Genomic DNA, 12,245 nt, shown 5'->3' with positions numbered 1-12,245 from the left:
CTGTAATTGGCATCATAGGTAGACCTCAACTATGAGAGACAAAATGAGAAAAAAAATCCAGACAATCACAATGGCTGATTTGGAAAGAAATTGTTTTCAAATTATGGTGGAAAATAAGTATTTGGTCACCTACAAACAAGCAAGATTTCTGGCTCTCACAGACCTGTACCTTCTTCTTTAAGAGGCTCCTCTTTCCTGCACTCATTACCTGTATCAATGGCACCTGTTTGAACTTGTTATCAGTATAAAAGACACCTGTCCACAACCTCAAACAGTCACACTCCAAACTCCACTATGGTGAAGCCCAAAGACCTGTCAAAGGACACCAGAAACAAAACTGTAGACCTGCACCAGGCTGGGAAGACTGAATCTGCAATAGGCAAGCAGCTTGGTGTGAACAAATCAACTGTGGGAGCAATAATTAGAAAATGGAAGACATACAAGACCACTGATAATCTCCCTCGATGTGGGGCTCCACGCAAGATCTCACCCCGTGGGGCCAAAATGATCACAAGAACGGTGAGCAAAAATCCCAGGACCACACTGGGGACCTAGTGAATGACCTGCAGAAAGCTGGGACCAACGTAACAAAGGCTACCATCAGTAACACACTACGCCGCCAGGGACTCAGATCCTGCAGTGCCAGACGTGTTCCCCTGCTTAAGCCAGTACATGTCCAGGCCCGTCTGAAGTTTGCTTGAGAGCATTTGGATGATCCAGAAGAGGATTGGGAGAATGTCATATGGTCAGATGAAACCAAAATAGAACTGTTTGGTAGAAACACAACTCGTCGTGTTTGGAGGAGAGAGAATGCTGAGTTGCATCCAAAGAACACCATACCTACTGTGAAGCATGGGGGTGGCAACATCATGCCTTGGGGCTGTTTCTCCGCAAAGGGACCAGGACGACTGATCCATGTACAGGACAGAATGAATGGGGCCATGTATCGTGAGATTTTGAGCGCAAACCTCCTTCCATCAGTAAGGGCATTGAAGATGAAACGTGGCTGGGTCTTCCAACATGACAATGATCCCAAACATACCGCCCGGCCAATGAAGGAGTGGATTCGTAAGAAGCATTTCAAGGTCCTGGAGTGGCCTAGCCAGTCTGCAGATCTCAACCCCATAGAAAACCTTTGGAGGGAGTTGAAAGTCCGTGTTGCCCAGCGACAGCCCCAAAACAACTGCTTTAGAGGAGATCTGCATGGAGGAATGAGCCAACATACCAACAACAGTGTGTGCCAACATTGTGAAGACTTACAGGAAACGTTTGACCTCTGTCATTGCCAACAAAGGATATATAACAAAGTATTGAGATGAACTTTTGATATTGACCAAATACTTATTTTCCACCATAATTTGTAAATACATTCTTTCCAAATCAGCCAATGTGATTGTCTGGATTTTTTTTCTCATTTTGTCTCTCATAGTTGAGGTCTACCTATGATGCCAATTACAGGCCTCTCATCTTTTTAAGTGGGAGAACTTGCACAATTGGTGGCTGACTAAATACTTTTTTGCCCCACTGTATACACAGTTACACTGATTGCAGTGCATTGCACAGTTTACTTTTTTTTTCAACTTTGTTGGAATGTCACAAAATGGCAGTATGTTGCAACGCGGTATAGTGGGTCACAATATGCTGAGATGGAAAAAAAAAAATAGTCCAAGTCCTACTTTTTTCCAGAGCATACCATTGCTGCACTGAGTGATGTCATTGGTTGCTTACCTAAACTCTTGTCCCATGATGTTGAATATGCCAGTGACATCAGCACTGCTCTAGAACTTTACAGTACTCACTGTTCAGTGCATAGATCCACAGTGATTTCTATAGGCAGCACAGTGACTAAGGGGTCAGCACCTCCATCTAGCAGCACTAGAGCTGATGGTTTGGTTTTCCCAACCACAGTAATACCTGCCTGAAGTTCGCTTATTCTCCCTGTGCCTGCATGGGTTTCTTCCCACACTCCAAAGACATGCTGGTAGGTTAACTGGCTCCTGTATAAATTGGCCCTAGTATGTACTCTATGTGTATGAATGTGAGTTAAGGACCATAGATTGTAAACTCCTGGAGGGCAGGGATAATGTGAATGTATAATATACAGTATTATATGTAAAGCATTGTGTAAATTGATGGCAATATAGGTACCTGTAAGAAATTATAGTTCTAGCGTGGGTGTGCACAACTGATATTTTTCTATGGAAAGAGCTGTCAGCCACAACGTTACAAACTCTATTGTGTCCTTTGAAATATAGCAATGGACAGTGCATTTAACAGAAAACCATCATACAGTCAAGGCCGAAAATATTGGCACCCCTGCATTTCTGTCAGATAATGCACGACTTAGCCCAGAAAATTGTTGCGATTACAAATGTTTAGGCATTCTCATGTTTATTTAATTTGTTTGTATTGATATGACACAAAAAAGTGGAGAAACAAAAAGCCAAATCTGACACACGCAAATCCCAAAAATGGACTGGAAAAAATTATTGGCACCTTCAATTTAATATTTGGTAGCACACACCTTGGAAAAAATGACTGAAACCAATCGCTTCCTGTAACCAATGAGTTTCTTACACCTCTCTACCGGAATTTTTTGACCACTCTTTTTTCACCAACTGCTCCAGGTCCATCAGATTGGAAGGGTTCCTTTTCCTGCTGTTTTGAGATCTCTTCACAGGTGCTCTGTGGGATTGAGATCTGGACTCCTTGCTGGCCAGCTCAGTACTCTCCAGCACTTTGTCTGAACTCATTTCTGGGTGCTTTTTGACGTGTCATTTTTGGGTCATTATCAGGGGTGGACTGACAACTCATGGGGCCCCTGGGCAATAGGGGATCATGGGACCCCTGTGTCCTTTCCCAGACTCAAAAAAGCCTATGAAAAAAAGGTACCAGGGACATCTCATGGGGCCCCCTACTGACCCCGGGCCCTCGGGCAGTGCCCGAGTTTCCAAATGGTCAGTCCGCCCCTGGTCATTATACTGCTATGAGACCCATGACCTCTTACAGAGAACCAACTTTCTGACACTGGGCCCTACATTGCACCCCAGAATTCTTTTATAGTCTTCAGGATTTCAAAATGCCATCCATATGGCCACGACATCCAGTGCCTCAAGCAGCAAAGAAACCCCAAATCAGTGAACCTCCACCATGTCTGACTGTAGAGACTGTATTCTTTTCTTTAAAGGCCTTGTTTCTTTTCTGAAAACAGTAGAATGATGGGCTTTACCAAAAAGCTGTAATTTTGCTTCATCTGTCCACAGCACATCCTCCCAAAAGGATTGTGGCTTCCTCAGGTAAGTTTTGGCAAACTCCAATCTGGCTTTTTTATGTGACAGCAGTGGGGTCCTAATGGGTCTCCTACCATAGTGTCCTTTTTCATTTAGATTGTGGCATATAGTGTGAGCTGACACAGTTGTACCCTGTGCCTGAAGGTCAGCTTGAATTTGTCTGGAAGCTAAATGAGGTTCTTTAGCCACCATTTGAACAAGCCATTGCAATCTTTGATCAAACTTTTCTCTTTCGTCCACGTCCAGGGAGATTAGCTACAGTGTCATGAGCTCTAAACTTCTTGACAATGTTGCACACAGTGGACATAGGAACATTAAGATATGTTAATTGATACAGCTGAGTTTAATTACAAATTACAGGAGCATCACAAACTTGGAATGCAATTTTGTCTTACAATGCCAGTAATTTTGTCTAGTCCACTTTTGGGGTTTTGCATGAAAAGTGTCAGCTTTGGCTTTTTGTTTCTCCTCTTTTTTTGTGTCATACCAATACAAGCAAAGGAAATAAACATAAGAATGCCTAAACATTTGTAACTGCAACAATTTTCTGTGCAAAGTGGTGCATTATCTGACAGAAATGTAGGGGTGCCAATATTTTTGGCCATGATTGTATGTGCACATCCACTCATTATATAATATGATCAGAGCACAGTACAGCAGCATTGATGTATTAAGTGTTATGGAAAACAAATCTTCTATATTTGTGACTTTCCACAAGTCTTCTATAACCATTATTTTAAATGTATTTATTTTTAACCTGCACCTTATGAGGGATTTAAACACATATACAGTATATGGATGGGAAAGTATGTGTGAATGTGTGAATGGCAGCATTTTTTTTTCGTATGAAAATATCCACACAGGCTGTGTGTTGTGGAGTTGCCCCTAGCAGAATAAAATTAGTCTTTCTAAGATTAGGAATCCTGCTTGAGCCCTTGCCCATACTGTTTTGGAAAGCAATTACAAACAAGACTTAGCTACTGTCATTGTTTCCCAAGAGATTATTAGGCAGATGATATTTCTTTGGCATTGGGTACTGTACACCACACACTTCTACAGGTCATTAGCTGCACTAACTGAACACACCTCATTTTTTTTGGAGATTAAATATGGGAAACCAGATCACCATTATATACTTACTTACAAAATAAATTGTGGTGAACACATACTGCAATCTCATTATGAAATATTATACGGGTTTTCAGATTGTGAATGGGGCCTGCTAACTAAAAGACAAAACTGCAAACAGAACACTAAATTCTGAAATTAAGAGATTCCGTCACCTTGCTTATTCAGGTTAAAGTGACAGGTTCTTTCCAATGGGCCCCCCACCTACCTTATACCCACCTACCATCTCTGCAGACATCCACAATGCCTCACACTTCCAAATATAATTACTTCATGTAATTTACTCCCTTGTGTTAGTGACCAAGTGTAAGGGACCGCCTGGCGGTACCACTAGCACTCCACTGATTAGGCGTCCCCAGAGCACGGAATCTAAGCCCCAGAGTACTTGTTCACCAGAGCCCCTGATGGTGGGGATGGACTTGGAGTACCCTGAGACCAGGTCGTGGCTCCTGAGTATACCTGTCAGTGGTAGGGGTATTCGCCAGGGGCTCCCACGGGGAAGAGCCTGATGTGAGGAGGTCGGGAGACCCCGGTGGGATGGATGGATGGACGAGCAGATGCAAGGTCATACAAGCCGGGTCGGTAACAGTGGGGTCGGTGCGGTACAAAGCAGCGGGCAGAGAATAGTCGGGTCACCCGCCAGGTCAGCAACAGGAGGTCAGATCTAATAAGGGGCATCCAGGAGAGAGGTCAGGCAAGCCAGGGGTCAGGGTAGGAGAATACAGCAAGGTCAGGTCCAATCCGGGTCAGTAACTTACAGAGAAACAGGATCACAGGTACAGGTATGCAGAAGAGACCAGAAGGCACTGAATGACAGCTCAGGGCCATTTAAATATCGCGCCCTGCGCTGTCATTGGTGCCCGGCACGCGACCGCGGTTCCTACTGCGCATGCGCAAACCTGAATGCCGCGGTCGACCAGGACCTGGTGCCCGCGTCCCTGCACAGTGCGGCGCACTGCGCCTGCACCGAGACCAGCGTCGCGGAGATCCCTGACACTAAGTCAAGCAGCCAATTTCTAACAAGAGCACCATCCCATGACCAGGTGTGTGACGTCACTGCTCCCCCAGGTCACCCACACCAGTCAGTTCAGTGCCGGCTATGGAAGAGGAAAGAGCAGTGAGGAATTTCTGGAATAGTGAGTATAGGGAGAGGTAAAGGAAGGGCCTTTGAAGAAACACTGTCACTTTGCTCTTCATAGGCAAGGTGACAGTACATTTTTAAAGTCTCAATAATTTATTGCTGGCATTTAGCAGGCAGATATAAAAAGTCATCATTTAATCCAAGTACAGATTTACTGAAAACCACTACATTTTTACATGCAACTGGCAAAAGCCATAAACAATACAGTTCGCCATCCAAAATTTGTGCACACATGCTGTCAAATCATTTGTAACCCTCATTTAAAAAAAGGTACTGCTACAGTCCAAATCAAAAACAGAAAAAAGAAACTGGAAGTGTACATAAACCTATACAAGCATACTGATAGCTTTTATCCTGCATGGTTGTCTTTTAATACCTGACAGTGTAGCAGGCAAATGCAATGCTCGCCTTGCTCTTGTCCATCATTGCCCATTATAGTTTTATTGGAACCTGAGACTGATGAAGATAGCAGTGCTACACACCAGAATTATCAGGTTTGACATTTCTATACACATTGGTTTAGATACTTGAGATAGCCATTTGCTTCATTAATTTCACATAAGCAGATGTGCAATGACCATATCTATAGCCTTTCTACATAGTAATACATAATGGACACAATGCATACTGAAACACTCTAAGTCATAATTCAGTAATAAATAAGACATAAGAATAGCCGCTTGCCTATTTCTAGATTGGGTTTTTGGATGCACTTTTTGGAAGAAAAAAAGATAACGATCAATAGAAAATCAACAGCCTACTAAATACCTAAAAGAGAAGTTTAGTCATTATTTTTTTAAATTATACTTACCTAGGTGGAAGTAGCATTGAAAAGATGCTGCATCTGTCCCCTGCTGGTTCTAAGGGTGAGAAATGAGCGATCAAACACAGCTGATTGCTCAATTCCCATCCTCTGCTCTGAGCAGAGAGCCAGGATTGACAGTCTCCAGCTCTCTGCTTTGCCCCCCCCCCCCAGCGGTCACTGGAGCTATGGAGGGGGTGGGAGCTGCTGGCTCAGTCTCTCAGCGGATAGCCAAGAGGCTGAGCCAGATGTCAGTCCAGACTCCTGGGAGGATCCTGACTATGTGGTCGGGATCTTTACCCAGCCTGGACCGGCTGAGTGACATCAGCTGGCAGCGGACTTTATCCCGCTGTCGGCTGAAAACAGATGATAGGAATGCAGAATGAACTGCACTTCTGTGATCCACAGGAGAAGTACAGCCAAAAAAAGATTTGGCTGTATTTTGCCTTTAATTATCTTCTTGCAACACAGTTGCAAAGTTGTTTTGTTAGTAATGCATTAGTATTGGAAGATAAGTGAGCTAAAGCAAAAGCAGACATCAAAACTCCTTGATGGCCATTAGTATAGCAGAAGGCAAACTGAACGTGTTGGAGTTGTAAAACTCATAGATACATAGACACAATCGGGGGGATTTACTAAAACAGGTGCACGCAAAATCGGGTGCAGTTGTACACAGTAACCAATCAGCGTCTAACTTCATCTTGTTCCATGAAGCTTTGACCATAAAACCTAGAAGGAGATTGGTTACTATGCACAGCTGCACCAGTTTTAGTAAATCTCCCCCAATATGTAGATATCTAAATCAAAGACATACCAAATATTAAATGCTGTGTTTTGTCTTTACCGAAGGTCATCTTTAAAATAACTCCACTTTTGTTGAAAATAAATACAAAAAAACAATAATATATATGAAAAAATTGCTATACAAGCCATTTTGTAATTTAATGTTATTTTATGTAAAATTACTTTTCCATTTCAGTCTGAAGCTGCTTGAAGGTATTCTGTAAACAGTTGATGTATAGAATACCACCAGAAATGTAATTTTCTGCTTTTGTGGTTAGTTCACTTATTTTATCAATCAGACATCTGCACTAAGATACAGTACCATTCTAGGCATCCACTGCAAAAGAAATCTAATTTTTGGTGAGACACTCCCTAAGGGAATGCAGATAATCAATTTTCCTCATTTGAACACTGAAAGTGCACTAGGTGGTTATAATGATCAATATAGATTAATAAAACTGCGCTAATACCTCACCCTAATCGTGTACAAATCGTGTACGGAGCCTCCCTTCTGACGTCATCGCGTAAGGATCGCCATTTTAGCTTGTTTCTCCCGATTGATGTTTTTAACCTCCCTGGAGGTATTCCCGAGTGTAGCTCGGGGTAAAGTTTCAACACCACAAGCAGTAACCCCAAACTACACTCTGGAATACCTTTCAGCATTGCTCCGGGATCCCTTCTGTACTTACCTTGTCCTGCGCTCCCGTGATGTCCCCCCTGCAGTGTCCCTGGCCATCTCCTCTGGCCAATGCCGGAATCTGTCTTCCGGGTTCCGTTCCCTGCGACGTCGGGACGTACGGGGGATGTAACCGGCAGGAAATTTAAAATGTCAAAAAGTGACATTCACTAAATGCACTAAAATCACACAGTATAACATTATTGTATCAAACCATTTCACATACATTTTGTCCCGAGTGCTTTGTCCTGTGCCCTGCCTGCATTTTTACTGTTCTTTCTACCTGGAAACTGAGAAATGTCCATGGCGTCCAAAAAGCGTCCCTTTAGGTCAAAAGAGGTTTTAGACCAGCTAGAGAACAGCGATAGTAAATTAGAACCACTTGCAGAATTGAGTGATAATGATTCGTGGGGAAATTCGTCATCAGACACTGAAAATGATTTTGCGACTTTGCTCAGTGATGTGCGAACTTGGAGCTCTATTTCAAATTTCAGTGTTTTTGGTGTGATTACATTATTGAATTAAATTTATTATTATATTATTCTTTTTATGATTATTTATTAAATTATAATTTATGATTTCGAATTTCAAATGTTATCATACCCGGGATGTTTACTAGACTCTTGTTCGGACAGATTTCAGTGAGTTATTCCTAAAAATTACAGGCCTACAATAAAAAAACGACATATTTCCAGGCTAAAAAATGTACCGCTTTGAGCACAGAAATATGGACATAATCAGACCACTAGGGAGGTTAAGCTTGTAAGTGCATTTTCGTTCTTTATAAATTAGCCTTAACTTAGTGCACTATGAGAGGCACCTCTTTATTTTCACATGAGTATACGTTGACCCCATAACATCAGGATGGACTGAGGAGCCTCGAGTGGTGCACGTGATCTGGTCTGAGACATATGAGCCTAGACAGGATTATATATATTGGGCCTGTATTGACCCCCTATAATTAAAAGGTCAAAGGATCAGGTGAGTCTCCAATTTGATATCATGGTGGTGCAAATTCACGTTGGTGGTTATATTGGAGTGAAGATATTTCATCATTCATCAGAGAAAAAAAGGGGACTGTTCTATACACTCTGTAAGGACTGTTTTATTTAATTTATATGTGTTGTGGCAATGGTTCACTCTTGAGTGTTTACTTGTTTACCCTCTATTTGACATATATTATTTGTATATTATTCATGAATTTTTTGAGGTAATTATATTTCACTTAGCGCAACACAAGTTTTTTATTTAATAGGTTATAATGAGTGCAAACCCTCCCAATAGGCTGGAAAGGACCAGGTGAAAAACGGCTTCCTCCTCAGAACAGAAAAACGAAATTAAAGTTTGTTAAATCCTTGTACTATACATTAATTACCCAGAGGGTTTTTTCTTAACAAGAGTTAACTTACATTTTAAGACATATTATAAGCAAATGCCTACAAATATATTTTACATACATCTCCACTGGACAAATTACTTTTTTTGACCTGGCTGTATATAACATTTATGAATATGAATAGCATGTATATCTTTAGGTATGGAGTTAACAGGCCTTGACCAATTTATTTTCACATACAGTACTTTTTTTTTTTTTTTTTGTCAAGCTAGCATCCTGCATTTATTTACAGGTAGCCTCAGGAAGCAGTATTGAGTATTGAGGCGTGATGTATATTTATCGTGGCCTGTCAGCTTTGCAAATTGAGCCTCATGTCCCTATGGGTATGAAAATGTAGTTCCTGATAGCTTTTTCTGACCCTTGTCAATTGTCCTCCAACAAAACACACTATCAAGCTTCATGTCTTCACCCAGTTGATTTACATAGATTCCCGTATAGCTCCCCCTTTTGCCAACAGAACATTTGGAGCATAGGTCAGGCACAGCCTTCCCAGGAGAACATTGAGGGCATAGCTTAGGCACAGCCTGGACACTCTGCTTTTGCATCTAGAGACCTGGGAACACAACCTAACACTGCTAAACACTACAACAATATCACTATGCATCCTCAGTATTCTTGTGACAAAGTCCTGGCATAGAGCCCCGAACTAAAGCAATGAATACAAGGCCAGATTTCCACCAGAGCACCCAACCTTTTCTGTCCAAAGCAAGGTTCCTCTGGCTGGATCACCTCTTTACACAGAACATTTTTATAGTGGCTCTAACCTGGCTAAGAAGACATTGTTGAGTTGTTCGCTTCACTTATTGGCTACTCATATTGTTTCCAGCAGATTAATTACACATACTGCAAAAAAGTTTATATAGAAAGCTGGCCTCTTTGTCTTTGCCTACTGTGCCTAATGGTAAATCTGGCTCTGAACGAAGGTTAAACAAAGTCCTATATAAGTTCCTTTTATTCCTATGTATGTTTGGGCTCACATAGGAAAGTCAATAGTCATTATGTAGTCCTAAAGTGATTGTAAAGGTTACCATAGATGAGAAGCTGCTCAGACTGACCCAGTGCTTACATGGTGTATGGACTCAGCCAGCACTGCTCCAGCCATGCTCCCAGGCAAAAAGCATCAGGGAGCGTGGCCATAGCAGCGCAGGCTGAATCCATACATCACAAGCACCGGGTCGGTCTGAGCAGTGGTCGGTCTGAGTGGTGTCTAATCTACAGTGTACTTACACTTCTGGATCAATGAACTCACATGCCCGTTCCCACATTCTGAGCACTGGCGGGGAGACATTCAAGTCTCCAACTTTTGGTGGCACTACAAGCCTTTTCATTATTGTAAAGGTTATTTTATATTTTATTAAAATAATAAACATATTATACCAACCTGCTATGTTCAGTAGTTTTACACAGAACAGCCCTGATCGTCCTCTTCTCGAGTCCCCCTCCAGCTCTACTAGCTCCGCTCCCCCCTTCCATCTGCCCCCAGAGCAAGCAGCTTGCTCTGGTGGCACTCTTGGATGCTCACTTCCGAGCTCTACTCTGTGTGTCCATAAGACACACAGAATGGGGCTCGACCCCACCCCCCAATCCTTGTCACTGGCTCTGATTGACATCAGCAAGGACCAATGGGTCCTGCTGCTCTGAGACAGTGAGGAGCGAGAGAACCGAGAGAGCCTCGACGATGAATCGAGATCGGGCTTTAGTATGTATTTGGGAGGGGGTAAGATTAAAAAGAAAAAAAAAACCTTCTGCCTTTACAACCACTTTAACATATGCAGAGAGTTCCTGATGTAGGAAGACTGTATTGCAATACCAGTAAATTGGAAGATTTTGCCTCCCTTTGTCCTATGCCATTTTTAATTTAACTGAATGTGAATTGAAAAAGAAGTTTACACTGGAGCGTTATCCTACTTTTCCTGAAAAATAAGCAAACAGAACAATACACAGATAAAACACAATTTTTAATGTTGAAGTACATTGGCATATACTTTGTCTGTTGTAGTTAGCACTGAAGCATAGTTATGTTTTTCCCTAGTGAGAATTCAGAGTTTAGAAACACATGATCACATGTGATATGGAGTCTGGAAAAAAAGACTGAAAAAAATGTTGCTTAGAGATTTATTGACTGTGCAGTTTAAGATTCCATTTTCAGGAATGCTTAGTGTAATGTTGCACAAGCTCTAATCCTCAAGACACACATAAGCTTGGATGTCAAACATATCTCACATCCCCGGAGTATTTATGACAGTTAGAATTCATTCATAGTACGCCTCTGCAACAAACTCAAAGTGGCTGACTTGTTACAGATTTCAGTCTCACTGAAGGAAAAATGGTCAATTTGTCAAATCATACCCAAGGCCAGGAATATACGGTATATTATGCCATGATATTGGTTCCTGAGGCCACCTATCAGTGATAAGCCAAGAGTAAGTGTTGGAAGGGACAGGCCAGAGCTGATGATCATGGAAGTTAGGCACTCTTTGCAGATCAGAGTGCCCTGGTACTTGACGTTGATGTGGGAATGTAAGATGAATAACAATCTTGAGTGCAGGAACCTGGGATTGCCTGCTGTCCAGTGTAAGTTAGAGTATAACTGTATATTCCTAACCAGGAGCTTTGCTTTAAAATAGTACTTGTTGATAATACTTTTTCCCATTGGTTACCTAAACCTTTACATGGTTTCCTATGAACAATTAAAAGAAAACACAGCAATGCCTTGACCTTGCACTGGATCCCATGGAAATAAACAGATCTGCAGGTAAACTGTATGAAAACCTAAAAATAAATATTCATAAAATGTCCACGCATTTTCTATTGTTCCAGGGCTAGCCTTCATTCCTACTTCTTTTCTTCAATCTCCTTGTTTTCTACTAGTCCTAGATTAAAAATGCTCCCGAGTAGCTACCTAAACAGAAACCGCACTGTCACTCTTAAAGTGTGGTTATGATTAAGCATGAGATCGTGTGAAACACGTTAACAGGTCCTGTATTTATGTCCTGGTGTTTTGTGTGTCCTATGGATTAATAAATACA

The 12,245-nt window shown here is 41.8% G+C and overlaps 1 protein-coding gene across 1 annotated transcript in view; it reads right to left on the bottom strand.

The window, feature by feature from the left end:
- The window catches only part of MARCHF3 (membrane associated ring-CH-type finger 3), a 342,991-nt gene that overhangs the window by 250,316 nt on the left and 80,430 nt on the right, over positions 1 to 12,245 (bottom strand). The gene's annotated exons all lie outside the window — the stretch shown is intronic.

The sequence above is a fragment of the Staurois parvus genome, unplaced genomic scaffold, assembly GCF_062004578.1.
Source record: "Staurois parvus isolate SC_StPar_1 unplaced genomic scaffold, SC_StPar_1.0 ptg000355l, whole genome shotgun sequence".
Classification (NCBI taxonomy): Eukaryota; Metazoa; Chordata; class Amphibia; order Anura; family Ranidae; genus Staurois; species Staurois parvus.
Note: the sequence above shows the minus strand (reverse complement) of the source record. Positions and strands in the feature narration are given on the sequence as shown.